This window comes from Lineus longissimus, chromosome 4 (genome assembly GCF_910592395.1).
Source record: "Lineus longissimus chromosome 4, tnLinLong1.2, whole genome shotgun sequence".
In the NCBI taxonomy this organism is placed as follows: domain Eukaryota; kingdom Metazoa; phylum Nemertea; class Pilidiophora; order Heteronemertea; family Lineidae; genus Lineus; species Lineus longissimus.
Window position 1 is genome coordinate 6,492,616 of NC_088311.1, and position 24,075 is coordinate 6,516,690.

At 39.9% G+C, this 24,075-nt stretch overlaps 1 protein-coding gene across 1 annotated transcript in view; it reads left to right on the top strand.

The window, feature by feature from the left end:
* Positions 1 to 24,075, top strand: part of LOC135487302 (tyrosine-protein phosphatase Lar-like) — a 294,416-nt gene that overhangs the window by 41,590 nt on the left and 228,751 nt on the right. Inside the window, exon 2 of the mRNA XM_064770915.1 lies at positions 21,207 to 21,327. The gene's annotated coding sequence lies outside the window, so the exon portion shown is untranslated. The remainder of the gene's footprint in view (positions 1 to 21,206; positions 21,328 to 24,075) is intronic.

Sequence of the window (24,075 nt, forward strand, 5' to 3'; positions counted from 1 at the left end):
AAAGTGTTCACACACAAAGGACATGTTTAACTTGGGTTTCGATGAGGTTCTTGACCCTGTCTCACCCTCCTAGCACCATCACAAGAACCAGGTTGACCTGGTGGTAATCTTTAGCCTTTCAACATGGCAATGTTGAAGCAGAAGTTTGCCCGACTGGGCCTTCGGGTCTGTCTCTCCCGTCATCCTCTATGGAAGAGAACAAGCGTGGAGCTCTGAATACAAATCTGAAGTTGGTCTATTGATCAACCAGTGTCGTGACTTATCTTTTTATGAATCTACGCACTACCAGTATGTCAAGAAATGTCAGTAATTGTATTTACACTATATGGAGACATACGAACTTGGTCCGTGACGAGAATTTGAGAAGCTGGCTTACCACAACATCAAATACAACGTGTGTTGTGCGATCATGCAGTGAACAGCCAAGGCAACGATATAGTCTCTCAATTCAATCTTTCTTTCTTATTCAATGCACACCCCACAGGGAGCAATAAAATAGCTAATTATTCTGCTGTGAAACCAACAAATAAAGACATGTTATTCTGGAACTATATACAAAAGTCGGCTCTTTTTAAAAACGTATTGCCTGAAGATTTACGGTCGAATTACGAACACCTGATGTAACTTTAACCTATTCATTGCTAAGGGCATTATGACATTCAACCATTGTTCGATTCCTCCTACTGACGAGAGACTCACTGTAGTAGTGTTAGATGTTCTGGGAAATAGACAACCTTTCGTTCTCATAGCTGATCCCTTTTTCCATGACTCTGGGATACGGCCCTGTCTCCTGAAAACCTGCACCATTTGTTGCCTCCTATTCTAAAACACTGATTACGGTGAACAACAGTTTGTTGTGTATACTGACCCATGCGCCCATGTGCCTTGTTCTGACAGCAGCAGTTGTGGTTAACTGCTTGAGTTGGTGAAAAAAACAGTCAATATCACACTTCGTTGTTTAGTGCTCCTCCTTGCTGACATGTAAATCATTGATCATGGAATAAAAATCAAATCAAGAAAGCTACTCTGTGTAGACCATAGATGAGAAAAAGTACCTTGGATAAATAAATAACCGAGAATGAATATTCCCTGAAAAACAGTTAAGAGCTTAATGCAGTATGATTAACATAGCTGACTTAACTACCAGTCATAGCAGGTAAATTATCCAAGGAAATGAGAAAGACCTTTACTGAATCTACACCAGGTGTACCTTGTACATGCACCAAGCTAGGCTATACACTCTTGGATACCTTCATCACGTATCTCCGATGTGATTTTCTGCTGTGGATACCCAGTAGAGGAAATTTTGTTCGAGATTCTTGGATGTTTATACCATTTTTCTAAACGGAGTGGATGATTTTTGAATAAATGTTATGGGTAAGTCTTTTTAAAGATATATTCATTTAAAGTTAATATTGTTATAATTGGAAGTTATCATTATATTCCATGCCAGTTAAGCATGATAGAAAGGATGATAGAAAGTTCTTAAGATTCTACAGTGTTTGACTGTACTGCAATCTAAAATGGCGGAGGGGTGTAACTAAAGGTATGGGTATTCCACCATTATCATTGGCCTGATGGTTCAGGAGTCTTATTTTTTCATGCCTGTGCTGGATGACCAAAGGAGTTTTTGTATACATATGAATACATCTTTGTTGCCTAATCAACACGTCTCAACACTGGGACTCTGACACGTGCTGTCCTTCAAGAGAGGTGTCCTGATCAGAGTGGTCAAATTGAATGGAAACAACCAATTTGGGTCCAAACTTGGGGTCCTTGATAGAGAAGTGTCTGATATTAGGAGGTAACACTGCACTTAATTTGATATTCGACACACACCAATAATCTCAGGAATCGTTTCAATCAAGCCAGACCTTCATGTGGCTAATGAGTTTCCTTACTTCTCGTCTGAAGGACCATTCATTCATTTTTGATGATGTCGACATTTTGCAATCCACTTCAAAGCCATTTCATGGTGTAACATTTCACTACGAATGTAAGCAATGCGGGATATTTTCTCTGGCACTCAGAGTGCACTCAGTTTTTTTTCAGGCCATTCCAACTATTTGGTGTGTACATTGCTACTCAGCTATGGAAGTCACAATTTGAAAAAGATTATATAGAAATATAGATATTTAGTGTAAAGCATCCTGGGTAAGCATAAACACAAGCCAAGGACAAGTTAACAATTTAACAATATATATATGAACATTCAAAAAAGAAAATGTCTCTTTCGCATGCAGCCAAGTTTCTTAAGTTGTTTTTTAGCAAATTAAATCATAACCTCAACTCAGTCGACCATACCTATGTACCAACTGAGACTGACCTTTACCACTAATTTTTGGATGAAATATGAATATGAATAAATATGTACCGTATTTGAATGACTTCCCACTGACAAATTGGGAGTTGCAATAAAGACATATACCACAAAGGAGTTCCTTACTTATTTACGTGCTCCTGCCCACAGCCAAGCTTCAGGAATCATTTTTGATACACTGTCACTCCTAAAACCCATTTATCATTGTAATGGGTGAACGATGTTGCAATATCAAACGCAGTCATACACCAGTGATATTAATATTTCATTCCCGAATCCAATCTGCAATGATACAATTTCTTCTGATGCGTGATTTCACCCAATTTAGGAAGGAGTTGCTTGTGAAGAGTTGGATTCTCTGATTAGAAATTGCTGCAAGACCATGAAAGAAGGGGATCAGTTTCCTGCAGATAATGTATTCTCGGATTAGAAATTGCTGCAAGACCATGAAAGAAGTGGATCAGTTTCCTGCAGATAATGTATTCTCGGATTAGAAATTGCTGCAAGACCATGAAAGAAGTGGATCAGTTTCCTGCAGATAATGGGTTCTTGAATTAGAAATTGCTGCAAGACCATGAAAGAAGGGGATCAGTTTCCTGCAGATAATGTATTCTCGGATTAGAAATTGCTGCAAGACCATGAAAGAAGTGGATCAGTTTCCTGCAGATAATGTATTCTCGGATTAGAAATTGCTGCAAGACCATGAAAGAAGTGGATCAGTTTCCTGCAGATAATGGGTTCTTGAATTAGAAATTGCTGCAAGACCATGAAAGAAGTGGATCAGTTTCCTACAGATAATGGGTTCTTGAATTAGAAATTGCTGCAAGACCATGAAAGAAGTGGATCAGTTTCCTGCAGATAATGGGTTCTTGGATTAGAAATTGCTGCAAGACCATGAAAGAAGTGGATCAGTTTCCTGCAGATAATGGGTTCTTGGATTAGAAATTGCTACAAGACCATGAAAGAAGTGGATCAGAGGATATTGCCACCGTATATTGTAAGATTTGAAATGTAGTTGCCTCACGTAGATCGCTATTGGAGAGCTTAGAAATGAAGCGATTAACCACCATACTTACAAATTTGGCTTTTGACTTAAACAATTATATTATTTGATGCATACATTGTGCCAACTGACAGCTTTGTAGTTGCATGCTTCATTAACAAAATGGTTTGCATTCTGTTTGACTGTTTTGAGAGCATTTTGTTTGAAAATCTATTTTTTCAACATCACCTTTTGACCTTCCCTTAAGTCTCCATCATTCTGATAAACCAACTCACCATCTTTATAAAATACCTCACGGATCTCCCAATCATCATTTGGCCTTTGATATTTCCAGATCAAAATAGCAAATAATAATCAGCCGGCTTACCTTTTCATAGCTCTGTCGCTCCAACGTCAAATCCCGTCTTATCCCTCTACTTGGCTTGATTTCCTACGGAAGACAATAAAGAGTTGACGATGAGATGCTTTGAAGTTTGTTTTGCTTTTAAGAGGTAAGCTGCTCGAAGAGACAGACGATGTTTTCTCGGGAACTCGGGAATGATAATGGCATATCAAAGCCGGAATGAACACGAAAATAAGATCTTTGAAAATGAGAGTTTTTCAATAAATCTGAAATACATCTTTCATACATCTTTTAATAATCTTGTTTTGTACCCAAACAAAGGGAAAATTGTTTTGCTCAAGAACTCTGTAAACATAAACATATGTCTAAGGTAGAATGAATTCGAAAAAAGATATGCCATATTCAAAACTTGGAATAATTCTTATCGATATGAGAAAGGTCATCTTTTCTCTATGTTCTTTGGTATGGCAATGCACCCAAACAAAACTTCTCGAGCCTAAAGAATCTGCAGTAAGCTTACATAGCATGTTTGTATATTCATGTGTCTACCATTCCCATGACCTGTGGAGGTTCAGCCATAATATGTTTAGATGTCAAAGAATCCTTCAACGGGGCCTTCTGTTCTGTAACCTGTACTGAAATAACATAGGAAATATAAAGGTGATACCTAGCATTGAGTAACACATAAACTATAGGCGGCCATCTTTTTACAAAATTTGCAAATAACATAAATCTGCACAAAAACTTTAAATCACGTAAAAGTGTTTTTTATATGAAAGACCAAAAGAAATTTCCAGACATTTTGGTAAATATTTCTCCACATTTACCATATTTAGATACACACATTTCAGTACAAAGCGTTGTCTGCAACAATTAGTGTATCATACTCCATGGTGTATGGGACGTCCAAACAACGTGAAATTTCACATCCCATTTCCAAGGTAAGCAACGTCTGAGGTGGTTAGCCGCTGGATGTGTGACTGAGACACATTGATGACATATGATGAATCTTAGGGCTTTTTCATAACAAGAGCTTCACGACTTAATTTGTAACTCCAAGCTTACAAAAGCAATGAAATATTTATTGTATTTTCTAGAGCTGTAGTTAACCCTTCATGGCTCCGAAAACTTGTGCATGGAAAGATCCTTTAAGTTAAGAATACCTGTATGTATAACTGAAGATCAGCTGGATGTATCACTCAGTAGAAACGGGTATGTCAGCCTGCAGGTGCATCCAGCCCATTCCCAACCGTTTACCTTACTGAAAGTTCCACAAGTGGTGCTTCCCTGGCTCAGTACCAGCCTCTCATCTTAATGGAATGCTGAGTTATTGATCCGTTATCTTTGTACAAGACCTTCTTTCATGATCAATCCTTGCACAAGATAAAAAAGTTTTTTTTAAATCATAACCTGTTTATAAGGAACCATCTCAGGTAGAAGCAGCAAAAGATGAAACTGTTTTTATCTTTCATCTTTCTCCATCTCTCTCCGGATATGCCAGACCCCCCCCCCGACAAAAAAAATATCAAGAAGTGGTAATTTTTCAAAAGAAAACTGTACAGTATTTTGACACTGTGGTCATCGTAGCCTCAGTGTATTAATGCTTATGAAACTGAATTACGTATAAAACTGTCTACATCGTTGAACACTCGGGGTTAAGCCAAAAAGTTAGATAGACATGAAACGACCGGTCACTTTTTTTTCCCCCCCCCCCCCCCCAAATGAAACCATTTTGTATTTTGTGGCAAGATATTTTGAGATTGTCTGTAACTAAAATCCAGCCCGGCCATTGGTACTCAAAGAGAGATGACTGTTAAATTCTTTTTACCGCTTGCAATTCTGAATATGTTATATATGATGGCAATTTCAACGTATTTGAAAGTGACTTTCCTCGAAACGTTGGGGTGTATTTTTACCGTCATCAATTTTATCTACAAGCTGACTAAACTACAATGTGCGTAGTAGCAATAAAGCACCTCCTACTTCCTACCTCTTTGTAAGTAACCCCATCCACCAGATCGGGTGTGGCTAGTACGTCAGGTGCGCTGGAAAACCTTATCATCTGATATGTTTCAGGATGAGAAAAAATGGCAGTTCTCCAATACCTCTTGTAGGCTGCATCTTATTTTCCATTCGCTTTGTTTTTGCTTCATTCAATCAGGATCTGTGCCGGAACTTACTGAAAACATTCAAAGTAGGCTGTAACCTTGGTTGCCACTTTGATGGAGGCCCTTTGCCAGCAATAAATTATAGTTGTTTTTAATCAAACGTTGCCATGGCTGGTTCCCACTCTTTTTTTGTGGGAATCCATGTCTTAATTACATTGTGCCAGCTTAAATAGGTGAGGAATCTGAAAGCACTTCCGCCAAGAAATTTGAAGGGAAAATCGTCACTAACATTGTGGGGCAGTTATGGATTGACAGGGAGGACCGAGGGTGTGCTCCTGCATCCTGACCCTGGATCTACCCCTCAATTGTACTCTTACCAATCAGTTATATTTTGGTAATTTCTGCAGCTAACAATCAAAAAGTGCTTGTGCTTCCCGAGAGAGCAAGCCATCTGCCCCAACCCCCAACAAAGTTTGCTATTCGGAACTGTTCACCACATTCAGCCTTAGGTGTCTTTTTTCAAGTAATTTTCCCTGCTGTCTTAATTTCATCCTGCTGTTGGCAAAGTGAGAGGAGCAGGTGTGTACGCAATATTGTGATTCATTAAATCAATGCATTATATCAAAATGCCTTTTCGCAGAGATTTGCGGAGCTTCTGCCAATATCATGGTCATGAAATATCAGATGATTCATGGAGTTTTATTGCTATGTTGGCTTGCTGTATGATGGATCGATGTGATTTAGTGCAAGTGGAGGAAAATTCTGCATTCATTCAGAAAATAGGTTTAAAATAGCTCAACTGATATTGATCAAAAACTGACTGTTTACACAGCCTGTTGTTTTCACCAATTTCTTAAAGTTTACATTCAGTTACAACGGCTGGACCATCTAAAAATCTGCAAACACTTGAATTCGCTGCTGTTTTATTTGATGACCAAATGCATTTACTTTCGAGTCATCTAATTCTGATTCTTATTTGACACTTTTACCGTTTTCTGTGGGTAAGCGAGATGAACTCTGTGAAAGTGATGTTCAAGGAAATCCCCTAAATCGGTTTCGAGCCTCAGCAAGAAATGCCATTGGGAAATGTGAAGCTGATTCTCTAGGGTCATGATTGAGAGGGCAGAACAGATCAAGTCAAGAACCCTTGTGTTATTGGACATTCTCATCACGTCTGAGAATTTCTTGGAAGCTGGTCGTATTTCATCAACATCTTTGCGACCCTTTTGACCATTGCTTTGTTTATCGGGAGCTTATCAGACAGTCGACTGCTCTGGTGGACCAGTTGTCCCAACTATTTTCGAGTATACATTAGGACACACAATGTGCTTTCACGTCTTTTAATGTTATGGCTGACATCGTGCTTTCAGCCTGATCCACCAGCTGATACTTGAGCTCATTCGAACCGATCAACAACAATAGGTTTCATCTTCAAAGCTCACCCATCATAATGTGACGAAAACCAAGTATACTTGCTATAACCAATGGGCAGTACCGCGAGACCCCTTCTATTACAAAATGATTCTGTCTCGCAGAGCCTGGACATTGGCTCAGATTACTTCTAGCTTGACCGAACCATGATTAGAATCCTGTTTCCATGATTGGTAACGTTAGCTTTGTTCTGATTAACTCTGTTAGTTCCCATCAGGGACTGCAAATCTGAGGCCCGATTTCAGACCATGGAGGAAACATTTCATTTGAAACATCACCCTCATGGTAAATACCAAGATGGATTTGTCAAAGGAATAAAAGACGACCAAAGCCAGTTTCTTGAGTAAGAGCTGGATAATGGCCAATTGGGCGCCTACCCATTTTGCTCCGCTATTCGAGGTTCAGTGTTGGAGTTTTCTGTTTGTAAGCTGAGGTCACAACTACAAAAAGCTTGCCCATAAATTCAGATACCAAAGATTGTTTTCTCATTGTGACAACGTGATGATGTCCAAGGAAAAAATTCAAGTACAGGCAACAAGTCGTGTGTTAGCCCATATATGCTGAGTCACCATGCCAAATTGGATGTGACAAGTGATTTGATTTTCCAGGCTAGATGTAGGTTGATAAACAGATCATGATATTTCAATAAGACTGATTGGCTAGGACTTCCACACTAAAGACAATAAGACCTAACACTTTGAAAGCACTCTTGGAAACTTTCTTGAGATTGCATTTTCTTCATCTTCATCAACCATGCAGACATAAACTATATCTTGATATCCTCTAGCAACTTTGCCTGACGCAAAACAAGTGTGCTTTCTCCATCCATCTGCTATCGTATCATGATTGAGATTTTTTTCCCTAGGAGAAACAAGTGCCAGACAAATATAACCAGGGTCTGTTTCATTTCATGTTGGGTAGAAATTGCTGTATATTGTATAATGTAACATGTGCATTTACATACTGTTGATTGGAGAAAACTCAAGTGAAACATACTAATTTAGGATAAAAGGAAGGTAGTTGAAGAACTTTGCCGTGATTCCCTTGCCAATTGTACAGTCAACTACAGATAAAAGTATTGGTGTTAAGTCAAGTTGAGATGGAATTTAATAAATCATTCCAATATAAGATGGATAGACTTCCCTCCACATTTTGGAGGGTTTTTGTTCAATCGGGTGAAGGAAGCCTCGGTATCCTTGAACTGAGACCAGCTATTGGTAAGTTTGTACCTGAGAACACCTGGGCTACATCATATGTTTGCCGAGGTTCCATTTTCCAATGGGAGATTGCAAGGGCTATGCTTTCAAAGCACAAAACAACTACAGAGGGACGTTGCCTTTAGAGTTTAGTGCAACTATGATAAAGCAGTAATGGCCTCATCTTCTCCACACAGAAATAGGAGAGAATCCTTAAAACTGTATGGCCGCAAAGGTATGTGAGTACAGAGAGTACGATGTAGAGCCACGTCACAATGATGAAATCAGCCATGTGTCACTGAGACCAACACAAAATTATTTAGGTGGTATAGGGATCACAGGGTTCCAGCATGTCCAATGCAATGACCGCCAGTCGGCCATTTTGGAAGCCACCAATATCAACCTTTGGTATTTGGTCACCAAAATTGTGCCAAACATTAAAATCTAGCCACCAACTATCCTGCAGACAGTTATGTTAGGAACACCAGGTCACCAAATGTAGTCCAGCATCAAATATAACCTTGACATAGGCAATATCTAGTCTTTCTTATGTGATGGAAACAGGTGATTACTTCACCCTCCTGCCCTCCTGTAAAATAGGTGGACAGTTATCAAATCATCGATCCAGGTTGACCACCAGGCATCTGATGGACTAAGGTTGTTTACGCATTTTCCTTTGGCGCTGTTAGCTTGGATGCATTGCAAGAAGGTTAGCCTAAGCTGTACATTCCCTACAGACAATGTACGTAATTGCATTTGGCCATGGTGAAATAATTGTTGGCAATATCATGAGCAAGTCAATCTCATATCGTTGCTTCAGGCAGGGTATTAAAGGGACCATATAGAATGGCAATTTGGCTGGGGGCACGTGTTGTCCACCTATCCTGATTGTGAGACTGGTGAACAAGAGCTGATCGCTATGGTTCGTGCAAAATAGGCAATGCTTGATGGGAGATTCGACATGCTTGAGGAAGCTACACAAAACCCTTGCCAGAATTTGTGGTACATGTCAAGATAAGCTGACCGTTTGTAAAAGATTTTCATCAAAAATGTTGTTGCATTAAAAAGAAGTCAAATGAGTCACGTTCTATTTTGGAACCATTTCAAACCAGCGAGGTGATGTTTTCAACCTGCCTGCTGTGTATGTTTCCTTAGAAATGGGCTGCACCTAGGAGAAACTACACCGTGAGTTTTTAAAAGCCATGAAATTCTGCACCTGCCATTATTTATGAAACGTAGGAGGCTCATTTAAAATTCAAATATGATAAAGATATCGAATCTCAAAATTAGATTTTTTTACTTTTCTTGCTGCTGCAAAGTTATTAGTTAACCATTTGTTCAAATCATCAAAAAAGGTTAATCAAATTGGATTCAGAAATTTTACATTTTTCAGCGTAGTTTAATCAACTAAATTTACGGTATGTCAAAAATGTGAACATGAAAATCAGGACTGAGAAGCTATCTTTCTTTCTTCAGCTGCATGAGGGGATGTAACTCAGCCAAACCTTACACCCTATACTGTGACATACTCATTTGACCTATAGTCTACATTGTGTTATTCCGACCCGCCTTTCTTGTATTCCTGATCAGTCATGAATAACGTAAAAATATTCTGATATCGGAGGAGGAATTTAAACTCACATTCATACAACACCCTACGAATCGACAAGTTTCTGCCTTACTCTTTAAGGTCACAGGAGTGAACTTCTGGAGGTGATGTCTGACTCATTTGGTGGATCAAAAATTGCCTTTAAAAGGTTCTTGCCTGTTTATCTTTAATGCACATTATTCTGACTGATTAAGGTAACCGGTGTACTCTTTAAGTCTCATAAGGCCACGTCAATTTGATACCCTGTGACCTTCTCTAGTACAACTGAAACCAACCAATCTCACAACACTCCATGACTGCATGTCGCCAGTACTTTAGTAGTCTTATTCAGAATACAGCCAGAGCAAACAAATCTCACAGGACACAATTATATTAGGGAATGCATTTTATCACCAGTATTGACCGGTGATATTCAATTTTGCACTCAACCATTTTATGAAAAGCGCTATGAAATACTAGCAAGTCTTGTGATGGCTGACATTGGCATATTGATGAAAGTCTTTCATAATAAAGAAGTGATATAGTTCTCAGCTTTTGGTGAGAGTGTTTACTCAGTTGATGGTGGTGGGCCGGGTGACCACTCACCATAGTATGGCTTTACATATCTGATGCCCTAAGAGAGGCATATATTGACTGAAACTTTTACATTATCAGGTAGCCATGTCTTAACGGGGGCCAATATGCATGAACTAGCAGGCAAGATTGTAGAGAGCCTCGATGGGAACCTTGTTGTAGTGCTAGCACAGAACTTGGTCAGTAAGTGCTGTATAAAAGTGGCCATCATTATTTCAAATCTGTTCACTGGACCTTAAACTAAAAAGAGGTCTATGTCTAAGTTGGGATATGCACATACAACTACATGTATCAGTCTGTAAGCGCAGCATCATTTCTGTCAGTCACAAACAAGTGCGAGATATGAAGACTTTCAAAAACATTAGACCATTTCCCAAAATAGCCTACAACAGTTCACTCGCCCCATTAGAAAGCTGATATCCCAATTCCACGAATAATCACGAATCAGTCCCAGTTGACGATGATATTTAATGGAAATGCCACTTTTTTTTGTTGAAGAAGATTAGAAAAACTGTCCTGGTGACAGGCCGGCTTCAGTTTCGTGACGAGAGGGGATTAGAATAAAGTTCCTACTGCCCACTCGTGAAAAACTGCTTAGCTCGTCTTTCTGAATGTACATGCGACACTTGCGAAATTTGACCGAAAAATTGTCAGGCTTCAGGGGGCGTTCATGTTTGAGGTGTACTTGATATGTGGTTACCATAGTAGCATCTACACTAAGGTGGTGACGGTTGGTTATGTCACATACCTCCCTCGCCACCGCTCACACACTACATGAGCCCGTAACTCACGAGCAACATGGGTCTCTGGGGTCACCGGGATGGCTGAACAACGAAAGGCTGGCTTACAGGAAGGATAATCCGATGTAAATTCTTGAGCATGTTCCAAATCTCTTCTCAAGGGACGTCTGATAAAGATGATGAATGCAAATGTAGTTCTTTTGTATTGTGATAGCCATGATGGATGTTGCCTTATGCGATAGAACGGCTGGGGTTGATGCAAACTAGTGTTGGCAAGTACATGACCTTTTTTGTCAGAGAGCATTTCAATATGAGCATAGTTTCAGTATGAGTCAGAATTCCTTGTAAGGTATCAATCAGAAAGGTCAGTAAAGGTGATCCTAGCCAAGACAGTCCTTTGCTATTGTCAAAAATATATAAGTTTTGTACTATTTGCTTGCGCATTTTTATTATCTCTTCGCTGTATGTCTGACCATTTCCTGACCTTCAATGAATGACACACTGTCCTCAGGAATATCATTTTGTTGTCATGGAAGCTACTGCCATTGGCAATGAGTTGATTAGCTAATGAGTTACACACATACGGATGAATGTGTCGCTGTCAATATCTTTTTGTTTTCAGGTAAAATGCATACAATTCTATCAGCGGGTGTAGTAAATCAACAAATGGTTCCAATGGTTACAAGTCGACATGGCAATGATTTTTTCTTGCCTACTTTGCTCTGAAACCAGGTTTTCATTGTCCTCTGTCATGCATCATGTGTCAAATGTCACTTGTCACGGGCACGTTCGTTAAGCGACTTCGGCTTGAAAACATGACATGAAATGGCATAAGGGTGAAAAATGACATCGATAATCCTATGTAACCCATGAATGCTGATGTTACAGATCACAATGTGAACTCTTTGTAAACCAAGCCTAACGTAGTCATCCTTTTCCCAACCAACATTTTGAGAAAAATCGTAGATGGAAAGTACGATCCTACAGTGGAAGAGCCTCTGAATTGTGATCAGAGGTCGTGGGTTCAAGCCTCGGCCGGTACTTTCAGCTGATCTGAAATGGCAATGGCCAAGGGAAGCATTGCTATTGGAAATGATAAGCCTCACATGTGATTGTTCTCGTTGCAAAATCAAATCTCACTGAGTCATTACCATTTGGTGTCGAGGTATTCTTGCATCTTATAGCATGCTAGCTTTTAGCGATAGCTTAAGCGTACAGTTAGCATTCATACGTCGATGATTGATGGCCTGGGATCAAAAATGGAGTCTTGAGCAATACATGATGGAGTGTTTTCCTGTATAGGGAGCTCAGAGCGATGAATGTATGCTGTGTGTGCTGAGATGTTTGTCATTCGGGGTGGAGATCTTGTGATGTGATATCAAATCAGATGGATTCTTGATTGCTTCATTTCTGGAGCATCTCTAGTGGCTTAGCCATCGGTAAGTCAGTTATGGGATCAAAGTCGAGATTATTTGATGTATCATTTAGTGGTCATAGTCAAAACATCCATATTCAAGCATTTGCCACTTGTTTGGTTTTGGGATGGAAGTAGTGTGCACTGATCATTAATCTGTATTTTTGAAAGTATTGCCTCGTTTTGGCCATAGCCGCGATATATCTTGATAAGATACAAAAACCTTAGAGGTCAAGATGGGGCGATTGGTTCACCACAATGCATGGATAAACTGATCTCCACATTGCGGGTAAAAACTGATCACTTCATTGCGCAGAAATCCTTGTTTGTTGCTGCGGTAGCTTTACCATAAACATGTTAAATACAGCTCATTGCAAACCCACCTTCCAGGCATTATAAACATTACTTGGAAAAACGACCTCTCCGCGGTTTCTAAACTAACGGTCATCAAACGTGCTCAGAATAACCATAACCATTTATGTCCGTGTGATTGATATTGTGTCAGTTTATTAAGAAATCCTGGTCAGTTCCAACAGGTTTTTATGTATTAATTTCCTGCCTGTTGCACTCGCTCTAATGAACTTCCTATTGGTTGGATTAGGACAAGAAAAACTTTTATAACCAATCTACACATAGTTTCATTATTAGTGGACAAATATGAGATCTAACCATGTATGAAAGCCCTCGTATAGCCAAAATTGATTGTCGTTTATTCATTTGTTGCGCCGGTTTGATCCCTGCGTCCGAGGTCCATCCATAGCTGCGGCAGGTATTAATCTGGAAGTTGTAATCCATTGGTAAGGTTATCCAAGGCTTTGACCCTGCCTCGTTTTGAGGTTGGATCACCGTCTCTGAACCCGTCAGATGGTCTACTGATGAAAATTCGGACGGTTGGACGTATTTTTATCACATGTAATTAACGAATCTGCATACATGCATACAATATCATTTGGACTCTACATAGCATATGATTGTCTTGAACAATAATTATGCCTGGCTGACTGGCATAGTTTGTCCTCGTGTTACTACACTGTATGCAAAGGCTTACTTGTGATACACGATATGGCAATTTGCGACAAAATCACATATATGATTATTGAAAATAACCTGCCGTTACCATTTCAATTCAGTACACGCCAGATTATTACGAGCGTCCTTTATGCGCAGCGATCAATACCTTATGTATAGCATTAAAACACTATTTGTTTTTATCATTACAGTCTGCTGGTTGTATAGGTATTTTTGCAAAATGTACGTGCATCATTATTATATAACAGAGATCTTATAACTTATGCATCGAGATATTTTCCCGACGGCATCTTGGTTATATTGTACCACACAATGGAGAATATGAGTGGTTGTGGACTGTATTGCACGTTGACTTGCGGTCCCCGCCTAATCAAAGTTACCTTTTCGAGTGCTTCTTGATGACTGACAGGTAAATGGGGGTTATTACATCGACAGAGTAGTGTCTATTTGCCTCTCAATTTAGCTGTAGGCGTAAACAGGAATACTCTGTTCAATGCAGCTTTTTCTTTGTCTTTTATTACTTGTTGTGTCTGGTGTCAAATTCTGGAACTCAGTATTGATGAATTAGTGGATGAGAGATAACTTAGTAAGTGCATATGGATCATTGCACAAGGAAACGCAATAGAGGGTACTTGCACTCTTAAAATATATGTTGCCGGTTAGAATTCAATGATGTTATCGTGTATTTGACGGCGTCAGAAATGAATAGTTTAGACCATGTCAACCAGGCCACCCAATTACTGGCCATTTTGTATGTTTATCGACTAATTAGTCAAATTTGTTGTGCGGTAAACGCTGCAATTTGTGATATATTGAAGTCTGTTAGGTTCATATCGCTAGCGGCCGTATGTGCATGGACATGGTGCATGAGAAGTAACAACTCAATAGGACAATTATCGAAAAGTTGCAGGAAAATATTCTCGAGTTTCGGTGTAATAATTTTCTGGAGTTCGGTATCGTACTGCTGGATTCTTGTGATTACTGATTACTAGTTGTAAACAGAATATGGCATTTACATTAGTCGTAAGTAACAAATGTGTTTAACTTAATAGACTACTGTTGTCACCTTTTGCATCCTAGCTTAAAGGCCTGTACTGTTCCTGCATTTATCTATCCACGAATTCACACCTAGCCCCTGCCTATAGTCTCCCTTTAAGGCAGTAGCTGTGTGGCGAGGGGCTCCTGGCTGAGCTTAGGCGACTGTATATTTTCCCCTTCATCTCCTTGATCCCATCTCCATCAAATTCATCACCAGATGATCACTAATGGCGGCCCAACACTTTAAGTGAAATTCTAGTGGTTAATTGAAACTGTGCTTTTACGTTATTATTTCCATCACTATCTTCAATGACCAATTAGCCGCTTTTAATAGCGCTTCAGCGCGCCGAATAGGAATCCATTTCATCCGGTATTGTCTCAACTCCACTTCAATCATGAAATCTTCTACAGAGTGGTATATTGGCACGGTATGCATTTCTTCATCAGATTGGGTGCGGGAAGGGAGACACTTTCATATGCATTGATACATGTATACATGTACTTGAATAGGGATGAGAATTCATATTTTCGATTAAAATCACGTTAAGATTGGATACCCTTTCGTCAAATTCTGTCCTTAATAGAATGGGTGTCCTTATTACAGAGGGTGTGGCTTTTTCGAGTTGTGTTTTCACTTAAATACCAAGTATGGGTTAAACTATCAAAAAGTATGCAAGTTTGCCTGATATATTTTTGATCTATCCTACATTTGCTAATACAGAAGTGCCAATGCCACTGAATGTCATGAGTATTCACATATAATGTGCTCCCATTTATTAACTGCCATGTCTCACATACTATATCATTGCCCAACATAAGCCAACTTTCCCTAGTATCGTTTTCCCTTATGTACAGTATAAACCAAGATAATCACAGACTAATGAGAAAATTGACTCGATGTATTTTACGGTATTTTTCTGCCAACAATGACGGCTTGATTGCTTCACCTTTGATCAGGCAATTGTTGTTGGCTGCCTATTGTTTTTTAGTGAACTTCTTGCATAATGTAATACAAGAATCATAAAGCAATAAGCAGGTTTTGCAAAATGGTAAATACCAGCCAAAATTGTCAATTACACCAAATTGTGACACGGGGCATCAGCAACCAACCCCAGTCAACGCTACTTGTTTGGACTGACTGAATAGACGATATCCCAAATAGGCGATAGTCGGTGGCACCCTGCATCTCAGTTCAGATCTGGTTTGTTGACCCTATGTAGATGGACTCTTTTTCTTCTTCTTTTCATCACACCTTGGAAGAACTGCTCTTGATATGAACGCGCAACAGAGACCAGGAAACTTTCAAAATCAACATTGTCTTGAATTTCAGGTTGAATAACAAGGCTTGAACAACTGCAAATAAGAAATAGATTACGTTTTTCAAAAGTTGCTTCTTCACTGCTTTCCATCACTGGCCTCTTACAAGACTTCCCCAGTGTAATCTTTGTGACCATTATAGTATCCCGTCCACATTACTCTGCATGTGTTCATGGCCAGGCTTGTGTGAAAGCAACAAGAAGAAAATGAAACGAAGATTAATTGCCTGATTTACCTGATGGTAATGTGTGCTTCATGCAGATAGTCTTTCTTCATCTAATATCATGTCTTGAATGAAGGATGTATGGTGTAATTTTCGACTTGGTCAGGTAAACTAGAATATATTCCCTGTATTTTGTCCTGAGAGGTCCTGGTACTGCTTGGGCCGATCTCTTGAGGTAAAATAAGGCAGTGATGGGAGTAGAAGTTATACTTTATGCAGGAAGATACACAGCAGCCTCGAATTTAGGGGATGGCCCATTGCCTCTGCTGTTTTCTGGATCCACTCCTGATCAATATACTTTGCCTCAAGGTTGTTGCAGCCTGCATATCTTGTGGCATTCCTGCATTTAATTCCGCTATAGTGATGCTTTTTGCCCATTAAGTTTCCTTCTTGTGGCAGATGTCATTAAGATTGTTGGTGGATAATGGTTTCTGGTTTGAGATTGAAATGTCTGGAATTTGCATTCCCTGCTTAAAAGAGCAATTAAACAAGGAATTTGATGCTCGCTCTCTCTCACTTTAATGTTTGATGCTAAATGACAATGGCTTTGGGTTGCTTTTTGCTATAATCCTGGCTTCCGGGTTAACAGTAAAGTTCAAGACCCGCTCTGACCCTACGGTAGAGTTGAAACGTTATCATTTATCACCAGCAAAGGTTAAACTATTCGAATCCAATGTCACTATGTTTCAAACAATTGATGGTTCACGTTGTCATCCAGATGCCCATCCAATTTTCAAATAACCTGACCAGTTTCCAGAAACGACTGTCATTGAAATTGTCAAATTGCAATGAACTAATTTTCTCACATTACTCAATGGGTAGAACTTGGCCTTAGACCTTAAATTGGCCTTGTGTACTCTTGTTATTAATGCCGAATGAAATAACGTACTGTTCTTTGAACAAAATGTAATCTGCAAACCTTTCTTCATCAAATTGTCCTAGGTCGGTCATTTTGCGCTGAAATTAGGCAATCATAATTTTAGTACATTGCGTCCTTTACTGCGGAATTGTGGCGAGTACCATTTTGCGAAAATTAGCAAGTCATTTATAATAATTTGGTCTGCGGCAAATCCTCACATGCTCATGGTAAAGTTGGATTTTATAGTCTGATATCAACATGGTGAACGTCTTCTTCTTTTTCTTTATCCTGAGTTGAGTTAGGCAGGTCAGACAGATACCTAGAGTCTCACGCTGACTTTGGGGTTCGAACCAGGGTCCTCTTTGCCGAGTCAGAGCCACTAGACCACATTGGCTTGTCTTCAGACCATTAGATGGGGGAGGGGGAAATGTTGGGGGAGGGGGAGGGGGAAATGTTGATGTTTCCTCGTGTCTGAGCAGATTATCTATGATTTACTTCTTTCCTGGGTCGAACATTGATTTGTACTGATTATACCATAGGTTAGCTTCGCCATCAGTGGCAAATGGACCAATCACTAATAGTTCTTATATCTCTTTAGATGTAATTACAGGTGAATGATGCATGCATAATCTAATATATCTCGTGGACACACTATATGTATAACTCCAATATCCTTCAGATTGGTTCATTAGGCTAATTTGTCATGCAGGTGTGATGGCTAATAAAACATGCTGATGAGGACGTCTTGAGAACCAATATTGACAGTCATTGTCCTAGTGATTTTGCCTTCTATGTTCTTGAGGTATACATGGGTCGGCATAATGTGCCACTTACATAGTCCTGGGGGACAATAGGAATTGACAACGATTGTGATTACTCGAAGTGTCCTTGATGTTGAATATTGGAGTTGCAGATGATAAGGCTATAGATAAATCAAGTTATATTGAACAGTTAGCAGACATTTTGACAATTCCAACAATGCAGTTTTTCCAATATTGAAAAAATTATTCCTTTTCGGGGCAGGCCAGCTCGCGACGTTGGAGGGTCTGGTTGATTCTCGGCAAGCTAGAGAAAAGATTCTCACACATTCTCCATTTCACCAAGATAATGGAAAGAGTTAAATCGGCTTAAACATCTGAGTAAATGACAAGATTTCATTCACCACCAGGCTTACATGGGTTATATAAAGGAACCATTAAGTCTACACACTTTCTCTAATCAGTCACCTTATTGGCACTTTCTCCAGCATCTTTCATTATCGACATTATTCTCCAATAAATGAGAGACCGCCTTGCTTAAAACACTCCGCACGTAGGCAATTATCCGAAGCCGTTTTCTGGCTTTTAGGGGCCACTATATTAACCTTCATAGATTTGCTGGTCTTGCTAATCCAAGGTCTTCATTAGCCAGGGGAAAACAACATTGATGCAATGAAGAAGATAGTGGTCATGCAGGGATTATAGTTATCATATTATATGATATGATATGTCACGATAATATGTGAGACACTATTCAAAAGAGGGCAATTTCTCTACTCGATCAAAGAAATAAAGCCGTTACGATACTGTCATTGGTGAATAGTAATGGTGAGCGATTAAGGTTTGACCAAAGGTACCACCATTTTGGCTAAAAGTTGAAATCCTAAAGCAATTAGAACTGCTTCAAAATGAAGTGAATGCCCATTTAAACGAGGGAGGCTGTTCTCTGAAAAAAAGACGAGACTCCCACCCTTTGAAATTGGCATTCACATCGTTTTGAAAGAGTTCGAATTGCCTTAGGATTTCATGTTGTTGTCAAAATGGCGGTACCTATGGTCAACACTTGACTCTTTCACTGCCGAACGCGTATGTCAAGCCTGCTGACTCCTCTTCGTCTCTGAAGTTGGTCCAATAGTTTGTTCACTCTGTTGCCGATTCCTATTCAAGACTTGTCTTACTCCTCCTTTGATCTCTAATTCTCGCTTCACCCCTCAGTAGTGAGTTTATAGAAGCCCACATTAACCTAATGGTCAACCACATGGGGCCAATATACAAAGTCACAGCCAGCTCTTGTCACAGTATCGATTCAAATTTGTCTACTTGAGAAATATACGGAGAAGTTATCTGCATAATTTTCTCGATAGTTGGTATATGGTGTTTGTACAGTGTTATTGGGAAACTGTGCGTAGCTTTAGCAACTCTAGCTAATGCGTAAACACTTCAAAGATTTCGACCTCAACTTGGACATCCGGTGCTTGTATAGAGTGTTTGAAAAGCTTCTTTTTGCCAAGAATAGGAAGCATTCTTTCTAAGGTTAGAGGTAATTTTGTCTGGAACTTTTCGTGAATCGTCAATGTGCTTTTGATATTGAAGGACGAAATCAGTCTCAGACTTACAAATCATGGCCATTTCACAATCTAATACTTGCCACTTTCGTTTGGACACACGGACAAGGGTAAACCTCTATTCCTTCAAAACTCGTTTGGTGGGATGATTATGTTTGCCTTAGATGACACTGTGCCTACAACCTAATGCAGTTGTGGTAATCCTATGCATTATGCCTCCCAGCTCCAACCACCTGATATGTCACATATAACTGTGATGGTGATGGTGATACCGCAAATGTAAGCAAAAGCCGTTGGTTCGCGCCATGAATGCCATTCCATTATGTGGTCATGGTCTTATAAATGAAACAGTTACTATAGCTAGCCTGCGGGAGGCCGCTGAACGATTGTGGTTGAGGAGAGATAGCCGGGATCCATGGCTTGATGATGGCAATGCTTTTGGTGGTTCGAGTGGAACCCTGCAATGAAATAGCTCATTCAACCATAGAGAGATAGCTGGGGTCCAAAGCTTGATGATGGTAATGCTTTTAATGGTTCAAGTGGAACCCGACCATTCAGAAGCTCTCTGAGAGGCTGGAATGTTCAGTTCGATATAAGTATGATACATGTTCATTAATACTGAGACCAGCAACGATGTTGGGCAGATGTGAGTCAACATCTGAATCGATATCTCAGATGATAGTCCATTTTCATGTAGCAGACCATGAGACAATCATTGAGCTGAAGGGCTCCCAGCCCCACTGCCAAAACTGATAATCGACACTGATATTGCAGCTGATTGCAAGTATGAGTGCTTGGCTGATATATAAACTCCTGGGGCAGTGGGGTGGAGTCCTATATAGTCTTTGCTCATTATCTCACTGCCCAAAATTGGTGGGTACTGCTGCTGATTTTGGCAAAGCAATTTCTGGCATCGTGATTAAATAAAGAGAAGGTCAAATTCACGATAGTTTTCCCTTTGGCACCTGTCCCGACAACTAAACCCTCTATTTGGATGGAATCTTGCCAAAGTTAATGAATCTGTACTTTGTTAAACCCTGTCTGCTTAAAATGCGATTTATTGGAAAAACTGCACATGGTGTAGTGTAATGTACTGCTGAAAATAGATACAGAGAATTTTCCAATGAAACTCATCATATCGTAAATGTCATTGTTAGTATTAAGTTACGTTAGCACTAGTATGAGAGTTTATAGATTAGCTCACACCTCCACTATTTGTACAACTCTGTATATCGTTGCGTGACGTGCAGCATTAAAGGTCCACGCATTCAAAAATTTGACATTTTTAATTGAAGTTGAAAGATTCCAATTGCCTTTAGACACACTGAATATAGATTTCAACATTGCCGTTGTGAGGACAGATATACAAATACTAGAAATACCAAGTTTTAGCAAATTTGCATGCATGATCTGGACTACGGCATTGTGTATAACTGCATTTACTTTTTCCTGAGTCACCAGTAAATTCAAACGGTGTAACCCGTTAAAGAAAACGTATGTCTCAAAATGTAACACAAATGTTTACATAGATAATTAGAAAACCTTTTCAGCTATTGAATTCCAGGTTGCCAATGGTTTCAGAAAAGTAAACGTTATTCTTTTTATTTATTTTCCTCTTTAGTGTATATTTTATTAACACGAAAACAGCTCTTAATGTTGAGTGTATTCATGTCTTTACAGATATGCTAACCTGGGTCGACTGAGACTCTTCTTAAAACTATCGAAGTTGGATTAACTAACATTTGTGATACAATACATTATTCATTTTGCAAGGAGCACTTGGAATATACACAGGAGCACAGTAAGTAAAACAGTTTCTAATCTCTATGCACATATCATGTATATTTAAGTTTCCTTAACGAGATTATGATGAGTTTTCAAGACCCTGCCCTCCTTATTACACAATCAGCCTGAATGCATATGGCACTGAAAATAGATACGGAGAATTGAAAGTCCCACCAGACCCAGTTCAAAGGGACTATATGGGCAGCAGCTAGGTAGGCAAGATAAAGTTACACAAAGTCGCCAATAGGGGTCTCTGCCGTCGCAAATTACGTTGAAACTATTCACGTTTGTACGAGGAATATATCAGGTGGTGAATCAAACACGACCCAGTGCCCCTACTGTGCCTTTTAATCACCCGAAGAAGGCCTATTTAACCCTCCCGCTCCTGCCTACTATCCCCCTTCAAACCGTGCATAATTGGACCCCTGGCTCCTACATGTACCTATTAGCCGAAAGAAACAATTCGATTGTTTTGACATCTTGGGGTCAAAGGGTTAACCTAGCCACCCCTGCAGCTAGCTACATGTAGCGTGCGTGTGATCACGGGGCCTTGACATAACACTGCCACGCATGTAGAGGTCTGGGAATATTGATCCCTCTTCTCGACAGAAATTTTGTAACATCGTTTCCATATTATATGAAATCAATAAGAAGTGTTCGGTGAAGACCGCGTCATCTTCTGTTACCGGATCATCTGCTCATGTTACTGACGCTTGTACAGTGGGGAAGGAGGTCCTTTGCCCAGGAAACCAAGAAATGTAACTCAAATAATCTCTCTGTGCAAATAGCGTCACTGAGCAATATGCTGGTATCAAGCGTAGATTAATCTATGCTTGTTGGTATGCATATGTTACAAGCTCTCTGCATAGCACTGCTGTTAGCCAAATCCTTTGCCAGGGAAATCATGAAATTATGACTGGCAGCAAATAAGGTCACTGAGCAATATGCTGCTATGCTCATTTACTATGGATTTTGTGTGTGTCTTGGTTGCCCCCATTGCCATCAGTTGATAAATCCTTGCCTTTATTCCGATGTGCTCATTTCCTTCTTCAGGCGGATGATACAAAGTACCAAATTGTTTTATAGTAATGTGATGATATCATCTTGAGGGTGTGTGATATGGGTCTAAGTGATGGTGAGAGATGAAATCGGTACACGCTTTCTTTGTGTGGTTATCCACAATTGTGTATTACATGAGTCTATTATGTAATGTTTTCATGTTATTGTCATAATATCAAAGAAATTTTTTCTCCTTGGTTTCGGTATATGAATGATTTATATATGCAGTTGTTGCTGTGGTTTGCTCCCCAGTTGTTTTTAACCCTTTCACAAGTCCACGGTATTGAAAATTCAACATCATGATTTTTTCCTCAACTGATCGCCAGGAACTCCCCAAGGATATCATTCAATTTTACATCAATCCTTGAACAAGGGTGTACAGAATTTCCTTTGACAGCTGCATCAGGTTGACCTATATAGCAGGAACGAAGCGGCAACCAGACCAGGGCCTTCGAACTAAAAGCCGATGTCCTCACCAGTTTACAATCGTGCTACAGGACAAGATCAATGCCTAGATCCTACGCTACACTAGCCATGTAGCCTGCCTGGCGATAAGAGATGATGGATAGGTCTGCTCCTACAACACCCCGTAGACTATTTGTATATCGACTGTTCCTCATAACTGATAAATCACAAAGATACAACTGGCGTACCAGCGGCTGTCGATATTCATGGCCCGGCCGCCATGGCTCTCACATCGAGTTCAGTCGCTAGTGTAAATTTACGTTACAAATTAATTTCATCTTGGGGTGTATTTGCTACAAGATAGTGCATCGCAGCTCTCTCCTCAGATTCGTCCAAGGTATTGATGAAATCTGGTCGAACCCCATCTTTCTGTCTCTATTAAGGGTTGAAGTCGTCCAACTTTCCAGATGGTTGGGTCATATGATGATTTCAATCATACAACTGTGTGGCCTCAAGTAAATGCACCCATTTTATCAAACGGAGAAAGTTGCCATTCCCATTAGTTGGTCCTGTTCAAGTTGAACACGCCCTTCATCCAGATCAGTTGATTGTGTGCCTTGTTGGTAAGATGTATGACTTCCTAAGCTGGTTAAGGCTAATTGAGTTGATTAGGCAGCTTGCCACATGTAGCGGCCAGGCTTTCCTCCAGCTATACACGGCCTGTCTCAACCTTATTCGGCATGACATCTCTGCCAATGGCAGCTCTATGGTTGCAGGGCTCGTTTGCTTGGCACATAGATCAAGATTGCAGCGCCATACGTGCAGGAATGTCAAGCGTGGAGATCCTGCTGTGGAGTTATTGAGTGGTAGGAGCATGGAAATGACTTGCAATAACTGTATATTGGCATCATGCTGCTTTCCTTGCCAATCCATCATTGGCAGAGGTTTCTTGGGGACAATGAGAGTAAAATAGAGATGTGGATGAAATTGACAGAGCTTGTTGCTTATAAGACAAAAATAGACAGAAATGTGAAAGAATATACATGTACATGTAACAGGATGTGCTGTCTCTCTGGCAAAGGTTTGGAAAAGACTAAGTGGAAACTGACAATGAAAGCTTTTCGTATCTTTTGAAATTTACAGAGATGTGAAGTGCTGATAGTAGCCTATACTTGACCTGATGTAGTTTGTATTTCGTTTGCCTCGGTTAAGGATTCTGAAGATAATCAGTTGGCTCAAAGCGAGGTTGGAGCTAGGCCAAAGCTGAGGCAACTAGCCAAGGTTTGGGGCGAAAAGACTG